Below are 18,910 nucleotides of genomic sequence, written 5' to 3'. Positions count from 1 at the left end.
TGGTGTGAAGAGAAAATATTTGTCATTCCCTTGGTGCATTAGGTTTATATCTTTGAGAGAGCCAAGTCCCTTCCAGGAATGAGCTGGCTTCTCTATAAGTCAGAAGTTCCCTGTCTATGCCAGGATCCCAACTGAGTTCACATGAAGGACAGAGGATCAGACATGACTCAGGGAGTGGCAGGATCAACCCTTAATGTTTCACCTCCTGCTAATCCATCTCCACATCTCCACATCTCATGCATCCTATCTATTGATGAGGTCATATCACAGCCTGACCCCACTGGAACCTGTGGATTTCCTCAGCTGTCTTTAACCACCCTTATCTCTAGTCTTCAAGCCTCTGCTAAACACTAAAATATCCAAAATCATGCTAGAAATTATTTTCTGGAATTGGTGACAGTCATAGAGCCATTGAAAACATTATATCCAAGTGTCTTTCTTGCCCTCATGTGACCCATTCTCTGGAACTGGAGGCTCCCTTGAACTTGGCAAGATGCAAAAAAGCCAAGAAACAAGTAACTCCTGCAGGCCCCTTTGCCTCCATCTACCCTCCTGATGAATCAGCCCAGCCAGATGGCTATTGTTCACATTGTTCATTGAAGGCAAAGTGCATACTAGAGAAGAGGTCATTGGTAGTCTTCAGAATCACTTTTTCCTCTGGGTCTCCTCTCTCTGAGCTGAACATTATGGAGTTTGAGGTGGTTGATTCTATGTCCTTGGCAGGCAGCCATCTCTTACAAGCTGATTCTCTGGCTGCATGTTACCATATGTTTATTTCCCTTTTATATCCCCTGAGGCTTCATTAAAACTCAGCTTTGTGATCCAGTCTTAGATCTCACCTGGTATATTAAAGGACAGGGTACTTGTGCCATACCGCTGACCTGGGACCCCACTGATAGTAGCCATAAACCAAGGAGGGTCTTGTCACCAGAAATTCAGGTTTTGATTAGAAGTGACAACCCTCCCTTCTGGCTGTCTCTGCTTTCTTTTCTTACCTGTTCTCCAACTTGCCTAGGTCTTCAGTTTGGTTAGAGGGACAACATTTATTTAATGACTTTTGATTTCTTATAAATAGATTATTTTGGAAGATATTTTTGTCCCAGAAATGGCAAGATCTCTAAATTTCCCTTCCTGCCTTTTGAGACAAACTCTGAGCCTGCCTTCCCCTTCACCACCTGCCCATTCTCTCTGCCTGTTCCTCAGGTCAGGGCCTGTGCATGTCTCACCAGTTTCCCTGGTAAGCCTCCCAACAGCCTCCCAGAGCCATTGCCCATCCCATTTAGCAGGCTGCTGTCAGAGTGCTCCACACCAGCTCCTACATAGAGTCCAAGTGCTTTCTCAAGGCACAGGAGGCTCTTCATGCAAAGTACCATGAGGTATTTTCATTTCCTGAATGTACACTGCTTTTTCTCTCCTGCTATCAAAATTGCCTTCCCACAGCCTGCCACTCCACTGTGCCAAATACCATCTGGGTCTTGCCTAATTGAAAAAACCCTTGCTTTTGGCTTCCTTTCACTCAAGTTTCCAGAGCTCTCTTCCTTTTTGTGATGTGATTCAATGACCTTCCTCAGGATATGGAAATGCAGCCACCCATGGCCCATGTTTCCTGGCTCCACATTTCTTACAGAAGGTCCACTCCTCTCGCATTCATTCTGGCCTCCTGCCTGCTGTTGATCCCATCTGTAGTTGTCTCTATCAGGATAACAAATGGGGTGAGGCTAAAAATAAAACAAAATGAAGAAGAAATAGAAGAGAAGGGAAGGGAAGAAGGGAGAGAAGCAAAGAGAAAGAGATATTGATCTTCCTTTGAAGAAACCCAGTTCTGTTTCTGAAATGTCTCCTACATTGAAAGCCACTCTACATCACCCAGAGCCCCAAAGGAATCCCAGCCCACAGGACCTCATGGAAGGAGAGACCATTTATAGGCTCACAAACTAGATTTCCTGAGCCACATCTTGCTGCACCACAAGGTAGGGATATTGTTTAGTATTTCCGATTCCATTTTCCTTGAATAGCAGCCATCAGCCTCTCAGTCTCACATGTTCCTAGCAGACTCCTGGGTTGCCTCACCCCACTGGCAATCCCCTCCCGCTTCTTCTCTGGGGTTATTCACCTGCCTCTCTTGCCTCTACTGAGCTTCATCCCCAGATAACGCAGACCTTCTTTATCTCCTCTGTCTCAAATCCTGTCAGATCCCAGCCTGCTACATTAACCCTCTGTCTTCCCCAAATCATATTTTTAATCAGAAAATCCAACTAGTGATGCCACTCCCTGCTGGTGATTGTCAGGCTGGCCACCAAAGCCGGTTAGAGGCAAGCAGCCACTGGGCTAGGAGGTGGGAGTGGCTTGTCTAATATTAGTTTTCTGTCCCCGGAGCAAGAGCACAAGAATTCTATTTGGTTGGGGTTTTGTGGGCAGAAGGAAAGAGGGTGTTGCTTATGTTTTGTTCTTTTTTGTTTGTTGTGGTGGTTGTTTTTCCCATCAGAAAGGCTTTCTTCTCTGATGAAAAAAAAAACAATGAAGAAGAAAGAGAAAAGAAGGCATCCTGGAGAGGAACAAAGTATGTATGTAAAGACCTCTGATGCATGGGAGCCTGAAGAAGCTGCCCCAAGAAGTCAGGCCCTGGGCTCTCTGTGGTTCTGCATTGCCTCAAGAATGTTTTGTGACCTCAGGAAATAAAACAGTTGCAATAATCCCAGACTGTGCTCATTCTCAGTGCTTCCCTTCACCTGTACAGAGGGATCTGAGACCCTTGATTACCTAAGGTTGGGTCCATCTGGTCACTCATAGCTGCTTGAGCCTAGGTAACTAGTGTTGATTTTCAGCCTCCAGGCAGCTTCCCACAACTTGTCTGCTACTAGTTTCTTCCCAGCTGGACTTTCTTAGGCACCTTCCTTAAGACCTAGTCCTCTTGCCTCTGAGCTGGTGTATTCTTGCAGCACAGAGACCATAGCCCTCCACTAACTTCAATAACTAGAAGCTACCTGACACTACAAGAACCTCCACTCATATCAAACTAGTGACACTTGCAGACTCAGTGAATTTTGAGGACATTTAAGGGAAAATATTCCCACCCGTGTCATTACACTGCTCCCACATAAAGCTGACTCCCAGAATACCTACCTGTTAATCTCATTGGCTCTCCAAGGACAATAATAATTTTTTTTCTCCTGGAAAATTGCTCATTGACCTACATCTGGTACCTTTTAATTGCAACTGCCATGAAACACTAAACATTTTTTTTTTTTGGTTTTCCAAGAGATTTCACTTTCAACTACTGTATTTCCCCCAATAACTGACCCCAGCTTTCTGCAAAAGGAAAGAAAAAAAGAGTAACTGAACACACCTTGTAAAACACTCCTTATAAGCAAGATCTCATTTATGTTGCCCTGATTGAGGAATAAAAATCACTAAAATTCTTTCTTCATGTATCTCCTCACCACCCTTGAGGCTGGCCCCAAACTTTCTCAGTTTATACAGGAATTTTATTTAAGAACATTAAAAAGGTAAAAAAATATCACCTACATTCTCATCACCCCTAAAAAATTTCCATTTTCATTTTTCTAATCCTTTCCTGTAAGTGGAAATAAATGCTACATCATTGGATGCAATTTTGATACAATCTTTGCAAGTTTTACCTTATAATATTATCTTTTCTCCACTATTACAACAAAGTCTTCAATTATAACTTATAATCATAGCAGAAGAGTCCATTGATTTGATGAATTTAACTTAGTTCATGCTTTTCTAATATTGATCTTTGAGGCAATTTTCATATTCTCTTCAAAACAGATAGTGCTACAATAAATATCATGGTGCATAAAGCTTTGTCCCTTTATTGAATCATTTCTTTAAGATCAGTTCCCAAAAGGGAAATCCCTCCACAGACATATAAAACTTTTACAGCTGTTAAGATATTTTGTCCTATCCCTTGCCAAACTGACAGTACTCTTGTTCCTGCCACCACAGTTTATAAGTGCAAGGCTGGGAGAACAGCTATGCGTGAGCTGTGTGAGAAATGATTTTTTTTCCTTCAAAATAGTGACCAAAGATTTGAACCCAAGTTTGTATTAAGGCAGGTTCAGTTGTTTTCCCCTTGCTTGCTCCAGTCTTTCATAATGCTCACAAATGCTACTGGATCCTTTCTGTTCTGGACCCCTCCCCCACACCATGACCAGCACTGGGAAGAGAGCACTCATTTCCTCCTGACACAGCCCAGGCAACTCTGGCAATTGAGGACAGTCTTTTCTGAGTCTGGGTCTCTCTGTCCTGACTTTGTATTCTGCCCATGCTTACCCTCCATGAGCATGTATAGATTCCTCCTCTTGGTCCAGACAAAGCTATTCTTTCCAATTGCCCTGATACCTTCATCCCAGTGCCATGAATCAAGCCACTCTTTCTGGCATCTCTAGCTTCTTCCGGTGCCAGTGTTTCTCCTTATTTCCATGATTACAGAGTTTTCCCATCCAGGAAAAATAAAAATAAAACTGAACCATTCCCAAAGGAAACTAGAAGTTTTATTCAAACTAGCACTAAAACTATAAAGCAAAGTCTGAGAAGAACAGACATATGCTACCACACACAGCAATTTTATCTTTATTATCATGTTAATGTAGAAAAGATACATGAGTTAATCTACAGCCTCCCAAGAATAAGTGGCAGAGCCACATTTGAACTTGGACCCTCTTACTTACTCTGTTCCACACAGCTGGGAGCTGGGTTTGTGTACCTGAGTCTGTGAACTCTGAGGTAAATAGAAAAATTCTAGAAAATAAACTCCACAGCATGTAAATATCACAAGAGTCATATAAGCATAATCACATAATGTTCATTTTATTTAGCTACCATTATTAGCATAATATATTGATTTGGTGAATGAACAAAATTTTATTCCCAATAATTTTCATCCCTGTCATCATAATAATTACTGTTTACCAAATACTGACTCTGTTAGACACCATGGCAAGTGCTTTAAATAATTTAATTTAATTTCTATGGCATTTAATTTAATATAATTTAATTTAATTTCTACTCAGAGATAAAGTTGACTATCCTCATTCTATAAGTGAAGAAACTGAGATTCAGAAAGAGGGAAAACTTGGCCAAGGTTAGAAAATTAACATGTGAGAAGCAGAACTCCACCCCCAATATCTGGGCTCTTAATCATTCCTGTGTCCGGCTTCCACCAATAGATCCTTTCTTATAATCCACCAATCATAGCAGGCAATATAGCTTAATAGAGACAAATAAGGATGAGATGAACATAAAGGGATTCTAAGCTTGAGGTTGCTGTGGAGGATCTTAGAGATGGAGAGAGATTAAACTTTTCAAGGTAGGCAGAATGTCTGGCCCAGCTAAGGAATCAGACACATTATTGATTACAGTGCAAACCTAAACATATCTGGGCTCTTCGGCTACATTTAATAGCAACATGAGTTTGCAAAGCTTGCAGACTTCCAGTCAGAGATGAACAGGTTTTGCCAAATCTTGGGGAATAAAATAAAAAGATAGGAAGCTAGATCATTTTAAAAGCATAATAATCCCATGGAAGTATTCAGATCCATATAAAAAAAAAAAAAGAACCCTTAGTCTCAAATGGGTCCCATTGGCCAGGCAATTTTAGAAGAGGTGGCATTCAAAACAAAGAAGACCAACAAGGGAGGCTGGAAGTGAGAAACACTTTCATTCAGAGAAGTCAGGAGGGCAAAACTGGAGGAAAGCTACATCTGTCTCATAGTTTTTGAGTTGAATTATAAATACCTGCCACTTCCAACCAAAGCCTGAACCAACAGAATGGAAAGAATATTCAAAATGGGAGAAGATGTAAATTAAGTATGCAATGTCATTGGTGCACATTATGGGGTTTGCTTGGAATCACTGAAGGAGCAAGTCTTCAGCCTGCCTGGCCAGGTAATGGAAACTGTGCTGAAGGAGAGATGTGACAGCATTGCCACTATCCTCTGACAAGAACAGGGAATCTGAAAAGCAGTATTAGAGAAAGGACAGAGAACAATGTCACACAAGTGCCTCTGACAGGTGGTATCCCTGGGGAATAGCCATAGGCCAAAGTACAGAAGAGACAATGTTGTAGCTTAATGCCACTTGCCCTCTAACCCAAAAGTCAGATTATCATACCAAAGAAGGATCTAGATGAATGAAGTTTAATGCAGTCTTTCTTTTACTTCATAAATGGGTCAGGCATTTGATTAAAATATATAGAGATATATTCTAAAAACTGTAGCATGCCATGACATTTAAATTTATTAGGTGACAAACATCGTGTTGTACCATCTGCCACTCTGTGCTAAACTTCCTGTAACTAAAGATGCGCAAACCCTGGAGAATAAGCATTAGGTAAAATAGATTCATTTTATATAATTGAACATAATTGTGCATGTAATATTTTAACGTAATATTACTCAACAGCTGTGCAAATAATAGAAGGGTTACTCACATAGACCATATGCTGGCAATGAGGTAGGAAGGGAGCATTCCAACCCACCCGTGAGCCTACAACTTCCCTGGAATATCATATGGCTTCTATAGAGAGAGGTTCAGATTGAAGGCAGACACTGAAGCAGAGCTCCACAGAACTCAAAAGCAAAGGAGCAACATCATCTCTGATTCCCACTGCAGAGAGAGAACAGTGCTCTTGCATTTGGTCAGGTTTAGCTCACTTCAGCCTCTGCTCTTCCTAAAGTCAGCTTTTCTCTACATGGTCTCTCTTGCTTTTCTATAACTTTTATGAACTTTTAATAGTCTAATTAAAATCACATATTGACTAATCACAAGTGGATACACTTCCTCTTGCTTTATGTTGTATTTTAAAACAATATGGAAGGAGCATTGTAGGAGACGGAACTCTAAACCCTTAAAGAGTGTTGTTTGCCTTCTTGTTAAAATTCTTCAAGTGTTTTCGTGTAAGTTATAAATTTCCCCCATTAGACAGTTTGGTCTTATTATTCCAATGTTAGAGATGAGAAAACTGAGGCTTTGTGTTTCAATCAATAAGTAGTTTACTGAATTCCTAGTCTGGATCAAGTCCATATAAGTAATTTGCTTACGGTGGTACAAAATTTAAGCCAGAGCTAAAGATTAGGGCATAAGGCTTTTTCTTTCTGTTAATTCCTTTAGTGGTTCACTGATAAATGACAAAATTGGACAAGCTGCCAATATGTCTATGAGTCATGTTCAACATTTATGAAAGAAAAACAAAAAAAACCCCAACTCATTGGAATGTATCTACACATACCCCTTTGTTCAGATATAAATATTTTTTTTATATCTGAACATAATCTTTCCATAAACTTCCAGTCAATGTATTCCATTTCAGTCCTTGATTCTATTAATTCTATTCTACCCTTCCTTTTAAAGCCTATAATCTTTTTTAATTTGAATTTGCTCCTCTATAGTATCCATTTCAAGTCTGTGCAATAGGATGAGATATATTTTTGATGCATTATGCTAAGAAGAGTCCTACCTGCAGGCTAACTATTGTAAATTGCCTCAACATCCACTGTATTATACATTTCACATTGTTCTGCCTATACTATTAAAGTTTGGTCTCTTGGAAAATATTAGAAGAGAATTTAACTATACATAAATATTAATAGGTACAATAAAATAAGAACAGCATAAAAGTATTTCAGTACTAAAAGTTAAATGCGCAGGAGCCTAAGAAAAATCTTTTATTCTTTTTCCTTTTGTAAATGACTTTAAAGTCACATAAGATAATGCAATGATAAAAATGAAAAAAAACAAGAATTTTATTATGATATATTAAGGAGAGGAATCAGTGGTTTACAAAGTCCTGAAATGAGAAAGAAAAGTACAATATTGTATCATTGAAGCAAGTAATCACAATTGCTAAAATACTGTTCTCCACCACAGTGCAATGATGTTTTAACTAACACTCAGAAAAACGTAATAATCTCAAACTGCTTTAAGGTCGAGAGAAGGTCATGAGAAAGAGTTACTAAAGCCATTAAATATCAAACTTGGGGGCTGACATTTGGTTTCAAATCCCCAGTGTTTGTAGGAATTTCAGCACAGGTGGTAAGTACAATCACCGTATGTTCAAACTAGAGACATTTGCAGGAATCAGAAACAAAGAGATTATCAATTTAAATGCATGTTCTTTTTGGTGAGGAAATTTGCTATTTTAAGATACAGTGAGAATAATTTATATTAATCCTAATTCACTTGAAAATTTAAAGATTAACTCAACCTGTCAAATAGAGTTCTGATCACTGAGTTTCTTTTCTAAACCTATTCCAAAAAGATCTATGCAATTTGGATACAGGATTATGGTTAAAAGTATAATTAAATTAAAAGAAAGATTCAACAATCCCTTAATCTCTCTGATCTTTAGTTTCTTTTTTAATGAATTGAGGAAATGGAATTAGGTTGTATTGCTACAATTCTATAATTACCTGAAAATCCGGACAGAATATAACCTTTCCAAGGCAGTCTTACATCCAGTTGGAAATATATACATTGGTTTAAAAACAAAAATCTCAACCCCTTTGCCCAATTAGTTTGAAAGTCTCTATGCTACAAAACCAAGCAGCAAAGCCTGTCAAATCAACTTTCAGAAATATCCAAAATCTAGCCACGCACAGTATGGCACATGTCTGTAATCCCAGCAACTTGGGAGGGTGAGGCAGGAGAACTGCAAATTTGAGGCTAGCCTGCACAATTTAACAAGACTGTCTCCAAATAAAAATAGAAAGGGCTGAGGGGCATAGCTCAGTGGTGGAAAGCTTGTCTAGCATGCGCAAGGTTTTGGGTTGGATTGCCAGTACCACAAATAAAATAATAAAGTAAAAGAAGATGAAGTAAAATAAATATCCAAAATCTAACCACTGCTCTTCACCTGCACCACAGCTACAGAAGTGGGAAGATGCACTGGTGTCTTCACTGTTCTCCCTGTTACAGTTATCACTTCTTGCCGTTCACTCTTTGCAAAGTGCCAGAACAATCATGGTTGCACACTCTTTTGGAGGTAACTGTCCTCCCCTGACTCCAATCACAGTTGATTTTACTGGACCCAAGTTGGGTCAATGAAATTCTGTGAACCTGGAAACTGGAATTAGAATCCATAACTTAAATTAGTCTTTGTTATATGATCTATAGATATGATAACTACACAGTTGTCATCTCCCACCATATGCACAAAGAAGCACAAAAAGTGAATCTCTAGAATGAGAAGATGCAACAGATCTAGAGAGAGAAATAGAGAGAAAAACCTGTATCTAGTCTTGATGATCTGCCAGTGACTGATTCCAGGCACTTGTTGAGGACAAAAATTTTATAAGATACCTCTGTATACTTGCAATACAACCCCTTTGCTAATCAACAGCAACTTCAAGCCCTTCCGAAATGTAGAAAAAAACCAAACTTCCTTAGACTTTGGCTCCTACAATTCAGAAAGCTCCAACCCTTAGAATCAATTATGAATTCTGTGTCACTGATAGTTACTCTACTTCCCTGATAAAAACCTAGTGATACATGGAAGTTTTGTAGTTACAGCATGTGTTTCCTGTAGTTATCAGCTATGTGAACTTAGGGATATCACTTACGAAAATTTCAGTTTTATCATCTGTAAAAAGGGGGATAGTAATTTCCACTTTGCAGGCCTCTTTGAAGGAGAGATTTGTTGGAGGAGGAAATGAATGTAAGACATTTAGCAGATAACATTATAAATACCTTCATCATCATCATCATCATATCACCCTTATTATTCAAATAATCCTATAAGTCTACTATATGTTACAAATTTGGCTTATTAGTGAGAAATTTTAATTGCTGGTATATTCTGGTAGTAAATAAATAGGGTTTAAGTACTATTGTTTTTGTTTTAGAGTCAGCTGTATCCTGGCAACAGGTGATACAACATCCCAATACAGCATCTTTTAACATTTCAAAAGGTCCTCTTTTTGAAGTGTTCATAGCCTAATGGTAATTATGCTTTGCTGTGACATCTAGTGTGTGTTTTATCTTTTGCTGGTTCTTTCTTAATTTTGCACTTATCAGGACTGCACTGTCACATCTGAATCAAAGGAGGCCAATGCAATAATAACAGAAAGTGCTGATGTGACAGTCTGCTGTCTGAAGCTACAGCGGTGCACACTGTGTAGGGAGAATTCAGCCAAAGGGCAATGTTAAGCCAGGAAATGTGCTAAAGAGTGGTCAAGATTTCCATATCAGTGCCAGATGGATCAGTGGTCTTAGATACCATCTCCAAGGGAGTCAACAGAACAAACTCTGTTGATCCCACCAGCAAGGCAGCTTTCCTATAGCCCCTTTGTGAAGAGAGTATAACTCTGGCGTGGCTGCAAGTCTCCTGAGGATGTCCTCTATTTTTAAGCTCATGAATTTCACTTTCCTAACCTGACAAAAGGTTCTGGGTTGGATGACACATGGATGCAGGATGATTATACAGGAACCATCAGAGAGAAAAGACTGTCTGCTCTTATTAGATTTGATGGCTTGGCAAGACATATGCTGCCGATCTATAAAAACTATGAGGATAAGAAAGCTTTAAATTGGGTTTAGGTGACTTCAGGCAGAATTTGAGATGCCAGTTTCTTTAGAAATAAAATTGTGCCAATGTCCCCTTCAGGGGAAGAAGGAGGACAGGGGTTTGGACCACAGAGATACTCCATAGCATCATAGCTGAAGGCCATGCAGTAAACAGAAATCTAATCCAAAGAGAGAGGTGCAGAACACAGAGTGGGGAGAGAGAGCAAGAGTGAAGCCTGTAATCCCAGTGGCTCAGAAGGCTGAGGCAGGAGGATCACTTGTTCAAAGCCAGCCTCAGCAAAAGTGAGGTGCTAAGCAGTTCAGTGAGGCCCTGTCTCTAAATAAAATGCAAAATAGAGCTGGGGATGTGGCTCAGTGGTCAAGTGCCCCTGAGCTCAATCCCTGGTACCCCCTTCAAAAAAAAAAGTGAAGTCTACACTACCCTCAGAGGAGGGAGCCCTGTTGTAGCATGATAGTCACCCCATCCAGGTAAAACCATTAAGACACTTTGGACACATTGTGGATGAAGGAGCACAAGATGCTGATGTTCTGGAGACAGAAAAGATGACATTAGCAATTTCATATAACAATATTAATTAGGGCCCCACTATGTGTTGAGTTTCATGCTGAGCCTTATTAGAACCAACATGATTAATACTACCATATAAAAATGTCTCAGAGGGCTCCAAAGAAAATATCCAAAGTTTGCTCAAAGAAGGAACTTTGAATCTTTGCTGGCAAGAAATAAGTTGAGACTCTGGAGTATTGTGTTATTAACATCAAAGGGTCAGTTTAGATCTTTAAGCACAAAGGGGAAGTTTTATAAACTAAATTTTATAAACTTAGTATGTACCTTCCAGGACTGATGCTTTTAGGTAGACCTGGTGATCCCGAGGATCCCTAATGCTGAAGGATGCTCTTTTTCCCAGCTACCTTATCTGTAAGTCACATCCTCCAGTTCACAGTATTGGTTAAGCTCTTTCTGTGCCTCCACACTGCAGGGCCTTCGGGAGCAGTCATCTCTGCCTGCTTCCTGCCCTGGGACATGGCCCCAGAGTTGAACTGTGTGACCTGGAGTCAGAAAGGCTAGAACTTTTTCAGGTCACTCTCAGAAAACACTTCGGTGTTACATGAGTGCAGATCAAATGGAAACAAAGAAGTGCAGTAGGTTTAGAAGCTAAAGCATTTCTCCACCATCTATATCAAAACACACGATGCTGGATAAACAAATCCTCTTCTGCCTCCACAGTGCAATCTTAAGGGGAATCTTTCCCCTGAAGGCTTCTCTACTAAATGTCAACTCTATTTTTTAAAACAATGTAGTTTGTGTTTTCATATTAAAATATGGTCACTGCTGCGAATGGCTTTTTGAAAGTCATTGTCTAACTATCCTACAGCAAATGTTATCAATAAGTCTATGCACTTTTTTCCGTTTTATTATTGCACAAAGCTGTATGTGTTTGAACAAAGTTGCTACTGGCTTTCACAGATATATTTAGAATCTGCCTTTATTTCACTTAACTTTGGATCAGAAGCCATTGATCCTGTTTTTACATAATCTTAATTTGTACCAATTCGTTCAAATCCTGTACAACAGCCCATCATGGTTCTCCATTTAGACAGCTCCAGAGTCACCATGATGAGTATTTACAGGAATACCTTTCTGAATTGATATGTTTTCCATATGTGTCGGGTAGTCTACTATTAACTGTTAACTTAATGTTCTTTGACTCTATCAGCTCTCTCTCTCTCTCTCTCTCTCTCTCTCTCTCTCTCTCTCTCTGGTCTTCTCCGTTCTCCCTCCCTCCTTTCCTCCCCTCCCTCTCTCTTTCTTTTAATAATTCATATTCTATGGAGAAAGTCACCACCCTTGTTAGAATCCAGAACAGGTCTTCTAAATCTCAGACTCAAAGCGACAGTGCCTTGTGACTGAAAACACATTCTTCTTTTCAATTTGCTAGGGAAATTAAAACAGATAAGCCCTAGTACCAAGCATTTCCTTCAGCCGTGGTGCCACAGTGAAGTGACAATGTTTACACTCAGGTCAGCACTGTATACCTGGTAACATCTTTGTGGGGCACAGAAATAATGCTCTTCATAAAATTTATCATTATTACTTTGAGAGAATTATTCTTTTCTTTCTGAGTGCTTTAACTAAGCTTTGGTATTTAGCCAGCAAATATTCTATTTGGTTCTACCATTATTTGTTTATAGACATTCTCTCCATAAAAGATTAATGGCTTTAAGTCTTCATTTATCCATAAAATTGTTGAGCAATGACTACATGCAGGACATGGAACTTGGTGCAGAGGAGGCAACTAATAAACTTTGAAATAAATTGTCAATAAACAAATGTCCATTGGGTGCCTGCTAGGTACAAGGCACTGGGTTAGTTACTGGAAGTAAATTACGTTTTATTCATTTTTTTCCCCAGAAAAACATAAAATTGGTTCTTGCTAAATGCAAAGTAACAAACTTGAGCTTTGAAATCCAGCAGATGTGGTCTGATAGATCTACTTTGTGCAATAAGAAAACACCTACTTCCATCCATTTTCTAACTTTGTATCCATGTCTAATAGAGCCAATAAATTTAGCCCTGTTGGGAAGATAAAATATATTGAGCAAAATTCAAACTGGGGAGGCACTATTGAACAGCAAGCCATAAAATAACTGTAAACCTGTTTATGAACTACCTTGAAAGTAATTTCAGGATAGTAGAGAAGGAGCCGATTACCAAGAACAATAGCTGCCAGGAGCTTTTACACCAGCTCCTTATAAATGGGAGTCACCTTAGCAATCATTACCAGACTCCCTCTGAGAAGAAAAGCAACTTGTATTTAAAGGTTTATAACATCTACTTAAAGGTGACCTGGGACGAAATTTTCTACTTTTAACATTCCACTTGTCTAGACCCATAATCACCATGACACAGTGAATTCTACCAGCTCATCTTAAATTGCATTGCATGTTCTATCAAGTAAATGGTCTTTTAATTCTTAAGGTCTATGGCAGTCAAAATCCCATTGTCCCTTGCCCTTGAATAATTATAAGATTTAGAGGGTGTCTCAGATACTCCCCCGACTCAGGCCCTACGGATTGAGTTAGCCAGATAATAGTCTCTCTGTTGCATATAAGCTAATATAATGGGTCAGGTCTGCCATCCAATAACTCACCATGATGTCTCTTAGCATAGTAGCAGGACTCACCATAATGCCACCATGCCAGTGACTTTTCTAGAAGAGCAGGAGCTCTGACCAAAGTGAGTGTCAGTGGCTCCTCCCCAGTCCCCCTGTCTACTGGAAGGAATGAAGACAATTCCCCAGTGTCATCCACAGAAATCATTCCCAAGACCTCTCCAGGCGAAAAAATCTCCAGCTTCAGATGGTATATAACCAACAGCACTTTACAGATGATCATTTTGTTTCATTAGGATTCAACAGGATATTCAATTAAATATACTGTTCACAGGATTCACTTTTCATTTATAATCATGGTGGAAATCAAAATACCTGTTTTGAAATCTACCTAAAAAAAAAAACCAAAACTCACCCTGATCATGCTGTTAATATGGAATTAAACACAGGGACATATTCAACCTTCTTTGTTAAAGCAGATCCTTCCTCAGGAAGATTCTAGACCTGATCATAGGTACTCTAAGGTTCACTGCTAACCTATGAGATGTGAGCACTCATTCAAGTGCATGTCTTAGATTTTTTTTTTGTTTCCCCAAACCCATACTTTCATTCTGTCTTAATTGCCAATGTATATGGATATTTTTTAAACAGCAGGTACCCTTTCCAGCAACTTTGCAGCACTGATGATCTTGAACTCTGTTCTTCAATTCATCCCAAAAGCTCTGTTGCCCAAAATCATGTTTGTGAAAGTTCCTAAAACACACTCATATATTCATTGCTCTAAACATTCTAAAACATGTCTTAAAGTCAGTAGTACTCTGTCTTATTAAAATACATTTGAGTTGTGTCAAAAATAAACAAAGGTTGGGAAATAAAACCTGAATGGAAACTGCCATTTTTAATTATATGCATCTGTTGACTTTAATCTCCAGGGACCACTCCAAGCTGGTACAGAATTACACAAACCCAATCAACAGGAATTGCCCTAGATGAGTAAGCAGTGAGAACAATCAAAATATAAACCTATAATGCTCTCCATACCACAACTGGATTTTATGGTAACAAAATTTTGTATAGTAATATACAAAAAGTATATTAACTTAGCTCTGAGTTCCATATTTTAAATATGTAAACTGGACATAATAAACCTTCTTCAAATTAAAATATTGAGCAACAAATAACAACACTTCTTAACTCTTTATTATGCTAAAAATAAACAAAGGTCCCTGACCACTGATATAGTCTAGAATATTATTTCAAATAAAAACATGATTATTTTTCTAATCATAACTTTTAATTAGATATTAATTTATATATTTGTTTATATATTTGTATTTACCATTCCTATTAGTATTTGACCTCTGTACATATACCAAGCCTGTTTGGTTAAAATTATAGACCTATATGTCCTCAATGACATTTAAATGACTAATGAAGTAACTGAACAAAGAAAAATTAATGAGTTAGAGCTTTCACGTTTAACCTAAACTCTCTATCACCACCCGCACAGATGACTGGGTTTAAACAGGCTGGCTGCAACATTAAGAAGGCAGGAAAATTTAAAAACACAGACATAGTATTCAAATCAGGGGCAGGACAGCTCTTTGACTTTAAAGGTCAGATTCCTCACTGGAAAGAAACACAGTGAGCCTGTGTTTGGTTTATTTTATAGCAGGGACATCAGAGGCTGGGATAAGGTTTCAAGGGTGGAATCTTGCTTCTTGATGTCTTGTAGTCAACAGATTGATTAACATCTTGGCAAATCACACCCATCTCAGGTGCTGTGTGGGATCTTAAGCAGAGCTAAAGGAGGGGCACACCTGCCTCATGTGATCAATCCATGACAGAGAGTTCGCAATGCCAGGCATATCCCCTCATTTGGCTACTATGCACAATAGTCATACAGCCCATGGACCGCTGATGACACTAAACATTAAGTAATGGTAACTGCTTTTACTTTAGTATTACAAAATCATGGGCATCTGGCACATTGTGAAAATTTTGTAGGTTGGTTACTTGCTAAAATATTAAGCATATGATTTTGAAACATGATGATCAAGTTTGCCTGTATAACAGACATCTATTTCAGAGTTTCTCGGTGCATCTGGTATTTTTTTTTCTTTTGAATGAGTATCATTTGTGTATGTGTATGTGTATGTATTTGTGTTTATAAGACCAAGTTAAGTGGTAAAATCAGACTTAAAATTTATACAAGATAGCTCGTTGGTTTGATAAAGATACAGATATAGATGCTAGTTATTCAAAATAACATGTTTCCACAAGAAAACATTTATAGTAGTTATCTCCAATATATAGGATTTTACTAATACTTGGACTTATTCCCTACTATGTTTATCTTCTATGCCTCTATCAAGAATGACTTATTTATTTATATTTTTAGGATTCTTAATAAAAGGCTCTTAATTTAGTTTTTAAATTATTCAAATGAATGATTTTAGGATGCATTTAAAATTCATAAAATATTCCTTTTTCAGATTTCATACTTTTCATTGACTTAGAATAAGGTTAATATAATCATAAAGTCTTGTGGTCATCCCTTTTTATTTCTTCTAACCTGTTCTCAGGTTCTCCTTTAAAAAAATAAAAATAAAACCACTTAAAAATGTTATTTCATCTTGGTAAAAACTCTGTATATATTTTTTAAAGTCATTCAAAACAAGAGTCCTTAATCATTTGGATCTCAGGATTATAGGACTTTCTCTTTGTGACTTTATTTTATGCTCTACCTCAAGTCAGTGGCAATTATCTGGGTGGAGGAAGATTAGTGGCTTTTAATCCAAATTATCTGAGGCAACATCTGTACCACATATGTTCAGAGTCCCATCCCCACCCAACCATTCTTCTCAAGTGTCTTAGTAGTCTAAGGTAAAAATAGTATCTAAGGTTCCCTGAAGTACTCAGAACATTAGGTAGAGACAACATTTAGTTGCAATAGAGGTATTATTAGTAGATAACCCTTTATCAAGTACTTACTAACTGCCAGAAACATGTATTAGCTCAACTAAAAAAATTATTTTAAAGACCCCTATTTAGTAGTTACAATTACTAGCCCCATTTACAGATGAGGAAAACCAAGGCTCAGAAGAAATGGCATGGCCGATGTCATAGTGCATCAGTGATGAAGTCAGGACTGTGTGGAGGTCTGACTTCATAATTGGCACTAGAATCTGCTACTTTCTACCCTCTCCCAACTTTACTGAGACCAAACTCACAGAAAATATAAATCACCTATGTAAGATTACCAAAGTTTCTATGTAGGACTGAAAATGTTCCGTGTACCTGGAAATGAGTGTTTCCTGTACACTCAACATAGTTATTTTGACTGGATAATACCATGAAATTCTAATGTATGAATGTTTCTTCCTGAATTTTGTTTCCCCTTTCTCTTTCAAATTAGTAGCTTGTCTACCTCCTCCCTTCAGAGATGATAAAAGGTGTGAGTTTTTCAAAACTGAGCCCTTGAGGGAGTTGCCAGATAAAATACTAGATTCTCATTTAAATTAAAATTTCAGATAAATGACAAATCATCTTTAAGTGTAAGTATGACCCTTGCAATATTTGAAGGATATTTCTATTAAAATGATTTGTTGTTCATGTGAAATTCAAATTTAACTAAAAAGCACCTATTTTTATTTGGTAGGCCTGGAAACCTATTCTTGAGAAAACAGTTTATGGAGGGAAAGAAAAAGACGGAGATTAACACAATAGGCAGAATAGCTGAGAAAAAGCAGGAGGGAAAATATCCAGCCAGACAAGCCCAATAGGCAACCTGCAAACACTTCCAGTGTCCCAAGGCAGCAAGAAAGCAGAAAGCTACTAACCCTGAAGTGCTGGGAGGACAGATGCCCCTGGACCAGTTCTTTCTCACTCTCTTGTTCCTATTAAAGCCTTGCTACAAGTTATAAAATTCAGATATAACTAAGAAGTCTGATGTGGAAGCCTGTTGCAAAAGAAAAACCAATGTAGACTAAGTGGAAAGCTATTACATAGGAAAAAAAAAATGTGAATACCCACTAGCTTTTAATGAGGAAAATTAGCAATAAACTTCAACTTGAGAAGGCTGAGATTGTTTAAGAATTGTCTTCAGGCATGGCCATCTCAGAAGCTGAAGAAGAACCACGTGCACCTTCAGGTAGAGACAATGATGAGACCAAATTGTGAGCAATAAATCTGAAGTGCTAACTGCCAAGTGCCCAGCCACCTAGTCTTGTTCAACAAACCAGGAGTACTGAGATTAGAAACACGCCCCTGACTTTCAGGCATTTTAAGTCTGGTGGGTGAATATTTAGCCATGGGTAAAAAAGAAAAGCCATTTCAACACCAGAACTTTCCATATGTAACGAAAATCATCAGAGAAGGGCAGAATTTACTACCTAGGAAGCGACAGGGAAAACTTCACAAAATACTCTACTCCAGGGAAAAGTCTTCAGAGAACAAGCTGGCATTTGCCAGAAGAGCAATGCTGAGAAAGACAGAGCCTCAGAGGTGTGTTTGATATTTCTGAACACACAATGCCCAGAAGAAGAGAGAAAGAAGTAGGCTAAAGCCAGTTCATAAGAGTCCTATAACATACCACTGCTTCTCGGATGTTACCATAGCCACAGATCACCTGGGATCCTGGTAAAATGCAGGTTGTTTGAGGGAGAGCCTTTGAGATTCTTCATTTCTGGCAAGCTACTAGGTGAATAAAATGCTGCTAGTCTGAAAACCCACGTGGAGTAAGAAGGCTGTAGGCCATACTGCAGGAAGTGGAATGCCATCTTGTGGCTCTTCCAGATTGAAAGTGACTAGAATTCAAAAAAGCTAAAAGTAGACACAGGATGACTTCTATGGTCAAGAGAAATTGTAGGAACTTCACTTGAAGATATCAAAGGAGAAGAGGATGAATTTAACAATATTGAAAGGTAATTTAGTATTTAATGAAGGCCTAGATAAGGGAGAAATGGCAGAATATCATAATCTATTACACAGTAAAGCTATTTTTCCACAACTATATAATAGAATTTCAGGATTTTTATCTAGAATGGACTACTATGATTAATTACAACACCATTTTAACCACAAAGTAGGAATTTTTAAATGAGGAACCGAATTTTAAATGTATTTCAATGTACTATGGTTTCAGTCATATAATTTTAAGATCATTCTTGATATATGTCCTGTCTTTCCTGTTAGGAGTGTGAATTCCTCTCAGGCAGGAAGTGGGTTTTTGTGTCCCCCAGAACAAGAGT

This window comes from Ictidomys tridecemlineatus, chromosome 4 (genome assembly GCF_052094955.1).
Source record: "Ictidomys tridecemlineatus isolate mIctTri1 chromosome 4, mIctTri1.hap1, whole genome shotgun sequence".
Lineage (NCBI taxonomy): Eukaryota > Metazoa > Chordata > Mammalia > Rodentia > Sciuridae > Ictidomys > Ictidomys tridecemlineatus.
Note: the sequence above shows the minus strand (reverse complement) of the source record.